This window comes from Equus przewalskii, chromosome 9 (genome assembly GCF_037783145.1).
Source record: "Equus przewalskii isolate Varuska chromosome 9, EquPr2, whole genome shotgun sequence".
NCBI lineage: Eukaryota > Metazoa > Chordata > Mammalia > Perissodactyla > Equidae > Equus > Equus przewalskii.
Window position 1 is genome coordinate 55,614,574 of NC_091839.1, and position 10,349 is coordinate 55,624,922.

The following is a 10,349-nucleotide window of genomic DNA, read 5'->3' on the forward strand; positions in this document are numbered from 1 at the left end:
CCTTGAGCCTGGAAAGGCCTGGAAACGCTAATCCAAGAAAGCGGCTGGCTGGGACAACGACAAGTACTAATTCTTCCACAGATTGAAAGGGAAATGCTTCCAGACTGGGGAGGTGGACTTCTTTTTGTAAGAGAACAATTGAACCCTAAGGATGTCAGCTTTGGGAAAAGCTCTAGGTGGAACCGGACAGGGTCGAGCATGGTCTGCAAGACCACACTGTATGCCCAATGGAGCAAAGGCAAGTCTCCATCTGACACAGAGCCCTCCTCCTCTGAATGCGAGCACATGTCTGAAGAACTCGGAGAAATCAGTCCCAGTATCCTATCTTCCTCAGTAGTTGGAGGATGTCAAGGTTTCCATATATGACTACAGGGACAAAAAGGCATTGTCTCCCTTGGTGAAACCTTTGGCTCTCACACAGGTTTGATTTTATTTATAGTCTATACGTAGTTCTATAAAAATGGCACCAGACTTCCTCCTCCTTTAGTGCTGTCATGGAGAATCTAGTTTTGCAACAAATATTTTCAAGGATCATATATAATTGGTATTAATAACATTTTTTTTCAGTAAAGAGAGGCATGGAAAAACAAAGCAAACATAGTGAGCATTCTATATGTGCCAAGTTCTGTGTTAAACTGTTTTGCACCCATTATCTCAGTTTCTTGAAGAAAGGTATTTTCTGTTAATTTTAGGATTGATACAAATAAGAGAAGTTATTAAATTTCCAAGGGCTGAAGAGAAATGAGTAATTGAGTGGAAGGTTTATCAGAAGGAAAGGCCCTTCAGCTCTAGTCTGGCTGGACAGAGCAATCGCCACTGTCTTGATTAGCATGTAGGTAGATGACGGCACTAGGAAGGGTCTCAATCCATTCTTCAAACAACAATTATCCATTCGTCTGCATCCACCCTTGCCCGCTATGTGCCTTCACTAACGAGTCTCTCATTAGAAGCAAAATGGAGGATCAGTCATTTTTGGCCTTTCTGAGGAGCCTATTCCTTGGCTTCAATTTCTACCTAATATATAGATGATTATTGTTGCTTCTTCCGATTATTCAATCATTATTTGTCTCTGCCTGCAAGAAGTCTGCTGTTGATTTCCTTCTCCTCAGGAAGCAGGAGATGGCGACACTGGCCAAAGCTGCTGGGTGGAGCCCAGGGAGTCACGTCAGGCAGGATGTACCCAGTATTTCAATATGTGCAGCCGTGGTGAATCTTCTCCTCCCAAACAGGAACTGGAAGACCATTACTTCTAGAGAATCAGTGTCAGAAGTCAAGTAGGAGAGCCTTTGATGTAGAAGAAAAAAATCCAGTTAGTGATCAGAAATGGAAGAAAACACATGAGAGTGACTGTTCCCACTTAGCAGTGGAGAAGGATATGCTGGACTTTCTGCATCAAGGGTGCATAGCGCACAGGGACTATTACTGGGCACAGATTCCTCCACGAGCAGTGAGAGAACTGTCAAGAAGGCCTTGAGGCAGCTCAGAGGTTTAGAGGACAGAAGACAAGGAAACTAGTAACCACACTGAAAAGGAGGATGGCGTGTAGTCAGATGACTATGGATACCAGAATCTGACCAGAATGTCTGTCCTGATACCCCTGCTTCCTTCAACAGGTAACTTCATCTCTGTGAACCTCAGTTTTCTTATCTGTATAATAGGAATTACATTTTTGCTGTGATGATTAAGTGAAATGACGTGTATAAAGTCCCTGGCACGTTCTAGATACCCAATGAGCAGTAGCTATTTCCATTTTTTTTTAAGTGTGGTAGGATAAGTGCTACAAGAAAAGAAAGCACAAAAAAGACATCTTTAAGTCTTCCCTGGAGAAGTCTAGAGGAGGTTTCACTGGTGAACAGCCTTGAAGAATGAGAAGAATTCCCCAAGCGGTCATGGAGGGAAGGTAGAAGAAACTATGTGGGTGAAATATATCTAGTGTCCGCGTGTGGATGGAGCACAGAGGGCAGAGCACATGAGGGAGGGGGGTGAGAGAAAAGGTGAAGTTATAGGAAGGGACCAAGCCGTGAGTGGATGCATGCCAGGTACAGGAGCTACATCTTCCCTGATTAGAAGATGATGAAGGATTTTAAGCTGGAGCCCACGAAGGTCAGGCAATAATAGCCAACACTTATGCAGCCAGCACTTAATTAGAACTTCCCATGTGGCAGACACTATTTTTCAGCACTTTACGTATATTAGCTCACTTAATCCTCACATAACCCTTTGAACTAACTGCTAAGAAAACTAAGTCTCAGAGAGTTAATGAACTGGCCCAAGGACATATCATACTAAAAGTCCTCAGATGTGCACTTAGATGAGGCTAAGAGGAAGGAAGTTTGGAGAGAAAGATTAGAAAAGAGAATGCATTAGAAATGAGTTAGGTGGGACTATCCAGGTAGATGAAAGAGCCAGAACCAAGGCAGCAGGAAAGAAAACGGAGAGGATACACTTAAGTGGAAAACCCAGAGGATAGGGAGACGAGTGAACAGTTGGATATGGAGACAAGCTATTCCTTTGGGAAAAACTCTTGTGGAGTCAATTGGTCTGTTTTTCTCTTTGAGATATCTCTATGACATTGTCCTTTTCCAAGGGGACGGCTTTACAAGAATGACAGCTTACACTTTCACCAATGTCCATTCAGTTGTCCCTGTCTCTAAACCCAAACATTCAAGGTATTAGGACTTCAAAAATAAATTCAACCTGGTGTTTTAGTTTTCACCTTGAAATGGGGTATTTACTCTTCATCTAACAATAGACATGTTGTTTCTAACTTCTAGGAGTTTCACTTTGATGTGTCAAAGGAAATGTCATGAACTCTAGGGGAGAGTCATCGCTGCCCGAGTGCAGGATAAACAGCAGGTGTGGCTGAGGCTTTAGGAGAAGTGCCAATCTTCCTATTCCATTTGTAGGGATAAAAAAGATGAATATTTCAAATGCTTTGGTTCTCGGAAGTCAAAGACAGTTTCCAAAAGAGTCAGCAAATAGAAACCCAACACTTCAGACTGAGGCTGCGTCACAGAGCGGTGCCTCTCAATGTGCTGGTGATCATGAGTAGGAAGCCGAAACCAACACACTCTTCTTTGCATCACTTGGGTGAAGCAGGTGGGAGGCAGATGCGCTGCCTGAACACCTGGGTAGGTTGAAAGCAGCTCTTCAGTTTGAACATTAAGCAATGACCTTCCCTTTTAGAACCTTACAAATTAAATTGTGTCCTAGACACAAGTAAACAGGTGACCTGCGATAGCCAGCTCCGGGGTCCAGAAAGAGAAAATAGCAATATCCCTTATATTCTTGTTATTTCTGGGTCCTTCACACAGTGGTCTCACTGAAATGATCGTGTGCATGTTCTTGTACTGAACAGCTAAGAGGTCTGAGGTTTAGAGAGCTGTCTTCCCAAGGTGACCCAGCATTACGGAGGCAGAGGGGGACAGGACCAGCTGTAAGCCTAGTGCCTTTGCTACCACACCATAATGAAGTAGACTATGATGGCATTGGTTCTTCAAGCAACAGAATCCTGTCTTTCTGACAATAGAAACTTCTCATTCCTGGGGGGACTCTGCTCCCCTACTTAGGAATGTATGTGTAATCTAGAATGTAAATCTCTGCCATTTGGTTAAAGGACAGACAGCCAATCCAAGCTGGCTTGCCTTCTGTCCTCCTCAGTCCTCCCTATCTTTCTTTCTTAGTGAAAGATGCTCTCTTCCTGCTGAGGTGGTGAAACTGGCAGGCTGGGGCTCTTAAATAGCCTCTGGCATATCGTGCTCACCCAGGGAGAATGACTTTCAAAGAGACGGAGCCCAAAATGAATTGTGTTTAAGCCTCTGATTCCAGCCATATCAGAAATTAGCCCTATTCTTGGACTGTTGAGTTACATTAGCTAATAAATTACTTTTATTGCTTGAGTTAATTTTGTCTTGGTTTTAGTTTTTGATTTGGTCACCTTCAACCAAGAGTCCAGACCAACAGATGCCCAATAGAAATAACGCAACATGAGCGGCTCAGAGAAGACCTCCTGAACACGCTCTCTGGTGTCCCAGCTTCGCTTTCCACTCCCAGGCCCACTCTCAGTGATGGTTCATCCGTGTTGTGAGCAGTCTACAACCCGGGGTTATTTCGGAGAACTCTGATCCGTTCCTCTCCATAACCAGAATGTTTTATTCCTTCCTCTGTCTTGGATTCTCAAAAAGCATACCTTGGATCAATTCAGTGGCTGGGATATGAGTTCCTGGGAGCTGCTTAGCTCTAGGAGGTAGAATGGAAGGGTAGGATGGGGCTACGGTGGGTTGTGCACAGCGATATTCACGGAGTCAGAGGACGGTTCTTTTTCTCTTATTTGCACTCTTTCCTACAGCCTTCAGGGCACCAAATCAACAGAATAGACTCCTTCACAAGACATCCATGTGGCCTGGAAGGCCCTCGAGGATTCGCCTATTGGAGCCTCCAGTCCGGAGCTCTCACCCAGACTCCTCATATGGAGGCTAGCCCAGCAAAGACAATGACAAACTCTGTGGCCCTTCCTGTCTCTGCCAAAGCCAAACAGAGACAGTGATGGGGCCTAAATATGTTTGCTTTTCTATTTCTACTAAATATAGTGTTTCAAAAGAAATGCCTTATGTAAACACAATAACAAAACCTAATATGCACATAATGAAGTTGAAAGGAAACTGTGCCCTATTTCACTACTACAGCTTACAAATTGCTTCTTTGGCGATGCTAAATTCTAAGAAAACTGTATCTATTTTGAGGCATGAATTCCAGCCCCGCAAACCAAAACAAATATCTTTGATTTCTTTCAATAACAGCCTATATGAGGTTTGAGCAAAAGCTGTCTCCTTGCCCCTCAAGAACATGCACACCACAACGACGGTCTTGCTACTGGTGGGTGTGCGTTTTGACTTGCACGATCTGGCCTCAAGAGCATTTCTGACATATTGTTGTTTGTTTTACTCAGGATTAGCAGAAAATTTCTGTGGGTGTTTTACGTCACTGGAGTAGGAAGCACTGAAAAACTGTACCCGCCTGGTTGATATTTCTGGAAAGAGAACTCTAAATTATTAGAAGGGGGGGGTGGGGTGGCCAGGAAAGAAAAGAATGAGTAAGAATCAAGAAAGCCCCATCAGGAAAGTCCCACATGGAAAACTGAATTGATGGCAAATAGGATTTCTTTCATGCAGCAGCGCTTGGCTCTGTTGAATGGGGAAATAAAAGTGCTCATTGTCTCAGAGGGGGCGAAAAAAAGTGTGGATCTCATCTCAGTGTCTACCAATTTGTGGAACTGAACTTTGGCAAACAACAGTGAGAGTTATTACAAAGCAGTAGAATTTCCCTTTCAATAAACTGCAGATCTGTATATAATTGGATGGAAGGGGCCAGTAGAGTTTAGTCTGGAAACATTTGGTCTGAAGTTTGAGATTTTTCAGATAGTCCACAGAAGTCTTACAGTCACGGAAATAATTTCTAGCCCACATGTCTTTTTTTTTTAAGGCATAAGAAAAAAACTAACACTGCAATACAAGAATGAGCAAAGGATGTGAATGTGCAGTGTGCCCAAGAAGAAAGACAAATGCCAAGACTCAAAAAGCAAAAACACCCCTGACCTCATTTCTAATCAAAAAGATGCAATAGAAAATAATAAGGCTCTATTTTTTGTCTATTAAATGAACAAAAGATTTTTTAGGTGATAATTTCACCTTTGACAGAGTGTCAGGAGGCAGGGACACTTATATACTGATTCAATTAATACTACCATTATGGAAAGTAATTTGCCGGTATTTTTTTAAAAGGTGTGCCCTTTGATCCTCATAAGTCTCCTTCTAGGAATTTACCCTAAGGAATATTATGAGAAGCATGCAAATATTTACATTCATAGTAGTGCTGTTTCAGTGTTGAAAAATGGGAAATAACTCAAATATCTAACAACAGAAGCATTAAATTAATTAAAGTTTGCTCACATAACCGAATATTATAAAAATGTTTGAAAGCATTTTCTCAAAAATGTTTAGGGTCGTGGGAAAATGCTTACTGTAGTACTAAAAAGAAAAATCCTATTCCAAAGTTGTATTTAAAGTCTGATCTCATAAATCATTCATATAATATACACATATAATAAATATTATGTAGTGAATATTATACAGTAAATATAGTATATATATCTATAGTAAATATACATAGAAAAAATATGGAAGAAAATAAAATTTGTTCATGGTAGTAGTCACTGGGTGATGAAACTATAAATTATTTTGACATACATATATTAATTATCTTTAATTTTTTAATATTTGAGATATGGGAAAACTAAAAAAGAAAAGGCATACCTTAGATGTCCGAAGGAATATTTCTAAGATAGTCAAATAGCCAGACAGCCAGATATAATTGGGCAAAGTATTTACTCTTTAACATTTTATTGCACTTATTTTTTAAGAAACAAAGTAGAAAAGTGGTATGAAGCAGTAAAAAGAGTATTGAGTCACTAATATGTCATATGTCATATAAAACATGGTCTGTTGTGTAATATACGTGACATACACATGTTGCATATATCCCAAAAAAGATTTTGATCTCTTAATAGTAAGAAGCCATGTGAGAAGCAGGTAAGTTACAGACTTATAAAGTAAAACTTAGAAACTCTTTGGAATTAGACAAAAGTGAAAGTTCCTGATACCAGAAACACAGAGTCTGTATGAGCACCCTATTTAACTATGAGCTTAGACGTCAAGCCAAGTGAGGAAACATAATGAGGCACACAGTTCTAATTATCTGATGAAAGGAAGCACACAAGTTTGTTTGGAAAGACAGACTTCTTTTTCCTACTGATCTCTAGTAGAAATTTGCTGTGTGTATCTTTATATAAGAAATGTTGCATAGAAAATAGACATTGATAGAAGGCAAGGACAGCCTATTCAAACAAAGCTCAATGAGTATTTCTATAAGATGTCAAGCTAATATAGCTTTGGTATGTTGCTTTCTGGTGAGCTAGCTTGATGCAGGAATAAAACTCTAAAAATCCAGAAAGGATTCAAACTGGCTGGCACAGGCTGAATTTGGCGCACTGGCTGTTTAATAAAAATTTTAATTCATTGCCAACATTCGAAAATCAGATTTTTCATAAAAATCCAGCTTTAGAGTTTCTTTCAAAAGGTTGCAATATTTGGCAAACTAAATCGCTTTCTTCATAGCCTTTGAACAGCCTTGAGCAGTCACTGATGCTTGGGATGGGTCATTTGTGCATCACCATCTCGGTCAGAAGGCTTCCTTCATTTGCCACGCTGGCCTGGCCTCTTGAGACTTGTGCACGTACGAGCCCAGATCTAGAAGAATGAACAGATAGCATACCCTTTGGATTATATCTCTTGAATATAAATTGTTTCATGTCGACTAAATCTAGACAGCAGTCAATTTAACATTGAGCTTTTAGCTGGTACATAAAAGGCAACATAATTGATTCCATGAATCAGAAAACGTTCGTGAAATAGCATGCTTGGAGCTGCGATCTGATGGAGTCAGGCACCAATGAAGCGATTGTCTTAAAGAAGTCACGTGTTTAAGTCTGAGGGGCTTTGGAGTTCCCACTGCCTCTGAAGACCAAGGTGGTTGGCACACAATCAAGCAGTGCCTCTTCCTCTACATTATTCCTCTTCCTCCTTTCTCCTGCCCCACTGTTCTGACTCTTCCCAGCACTGTCATGAGACATTTGTCTGAGTTTTCCCAGGAGCGGTTTCCCAACTTTGCCCTGGCCCAGATGCACTCTCACCCGTTCTCCCACCCTGCCCCCACACATGGTGATTCATGCTATAAACTTGTGAAAAGACAAGTGGGAATTCAGAGTTCAACTTGTGGCACAGAAAGGAGAGGTGTTTGCTAGTCCATACAGTGACTGAACTATAAAAAAAATACCCTTGACCTTCTTAGCCAATGTTATACTCAACCAAGTTGAGTATAACTTTTTTGCCTACTGGACCATCTTTGGTGGTAGCAAGAAAGAGAAGTTTTCTTTAGTCAAGCAGTCGTGGCAGAGGGTGTTGGTTGTATGGGTCCGTAGACATCCCCTATCTTCTTTCTTGCTCATGGTTTTGTGGGTCAGAAATTTGAGAAGGACTCAGCTGAGAAGTTCTTGCCTGGAGTTTCTCATGCAGATGTAGACAGATGTTGGCTGGGGCTGCCGTCATCTGAAGACTGGGCATCCAAGACAGCTCATTCTTGTGGCCGGAGTTGATGTTGGCTGTGGGCTAAGAGCTCAGCTGGAGTTGTTGACTAGAGAACCCACATGTGGCCTCTCCAGCGTGGTGGTCTCAGAATCGCCAGACTTCGTTCATGGCAGCTGCCCCAGAGTGAGAACCCTGAAAGAACAAGATGCATGGCCTTTTATATCCAAGCTTCGGAAGTCGCACAGCATCACTTCCACCGTGTTCTATGGGTTGAAGTGGTCCTAAACATGTCCTGATTTAAGCAGGTAGAACACAAGCCTCACTTCTCAATGGAAGGAGTCAAAGAAGCTGCAGGTAAGTTTTAAATCTTCTGCAAATTGTGATGCATCCACACATTTTACTCTTCAAAGATAAGTCTGCATTCACAAAGCCACATGCTGTCCAAGTCAGCTATTCATTTTAAGCAAGAAAGATCCATTTTGAATCTAGCAATGTTATGAGGGACTGTAGGTGAAAGACTCACTATCTATCACCTCATTTTCCCTTCATTTTTTATTAGCTGTAGAGGAATCTGGTTCCTTTGCAGGCTGCCCCAGCTTTCTCTACTCATTTCTATTTCCTTTTTCTCTCTCCCCCTCCCTCCCTTTCATTCTCTCTCTCTTCCCACCACAACAGGATCTTTTTGTTCCACATCTCCACATACACACAACTTAGTTCAGACGTGGTCACCCCACCATTGCCTTGACATTACCCAACCGAGACTAAGGACACTCTCCGGGTAGCAGTTCCCAAGTCGTGAATCCAAGAATCCTATTGGTCCAGAAGGAAAAGACATATGTGCTGCTCAGCCAGGCCTGTGATCTCTGAGAAAGGGCATGGAAATTTAGGAAAGCTAACTTATTATATTTGAGTAGCAGAAAAACAAGTAATCAATTATATATAAATTGGGTTCTAGTAACACAAAGCAGCTCTCCCAAAATCAGCATCCCCTTCACTGGCTTTCCAATATCTTCAGCAAAATTGTGTGATTTGCAGTCCACCCTGCATCCTGCTTTCTGCATCCATGACATCTGTGACCTCCACAGGTAGTGATGCTTAAATATCCTTGTTTCCTTTACTTGTGCAGCTCATTGATTTTTGTCCAAGTTCCCAATTCTTTTTTTTTGAGGAAGATTAGCCCTGAACTAACATCTGCTGCCAATCCTCCTCTTTTTGCTAGGAAGACTGGCCCTGAGCTAACATCTGTGCACATCTTCCTCTACTTTATACACGGGACACCTACCACAGCATGGCTTGCCAAGAGGTACCATGTCTGCACCCGGGATCCGAACTGGTGAACCCCGGGCTGCCAAAGCAGAATGTGCACACTTAACCACTACGCCACCAGACCGGCCCCACAAGCTCCCAATTCTAACTTACCGGAACGTAACATTTCTGGTCATGTAAGTCTAATCTCAAACATTACTTACCCCAGAAAAACAATTGCAAACAAATGGTCAGGCTGCACCCAGATAGTCTTAGCTTAAGGCAGAATCACATTCTCTAGGGCCCACCCTCTTTGTGCCCACACTTCCACTATTGGCCATGTAAACTTACAGGTGCCCCTCTTGTAGCAAAATCTCCGTTTATCATTTCCTTAAATTGCTGTTTTTTAATTTTTTGGTGAGGAAGATTGGCCCCGAGTTAACATCTGCTGCCAATTTTCCTCTTTTTGCTTGAGGAAGATTGTTACTGAGCTAACATCTGTGCCAATCTTCTTCTATTTTATATATGGGAAACTGCCACAGCCTGGCTTGATGAGCGGTGTGTAGATCCACACCTGGGTATTCTACTGGGCTGGCCCCTTAAATTTTTATTTTTATATTTATTTTTAAAGAACAATCTGGAAGATAACAATGAATCTAGCTTGTATAACTTCAACATGTCCAGCATAACACTGCCTCAGGCCTATGTAGCTGGGTCACTTAATCCTGGAAGCTCACAGGATTCAGGAGCTTGATTTTACATATATCATTATATAGCTGCTTAAGAAATACTCAAACGAATCCTTTACTGCCTCCTCCAAACAAAAAATGATGCAGGCCATCCTCAATTATAAAGGAAAAGGGCGTCGCAGTGACTATAGTTGTGCCCCATGTGAGGGTGCATGTGTGTTTTGGTGGGACTGGGGAAGGGTGCTAGCTATTAGGGACAAGAACTTGCAAATAT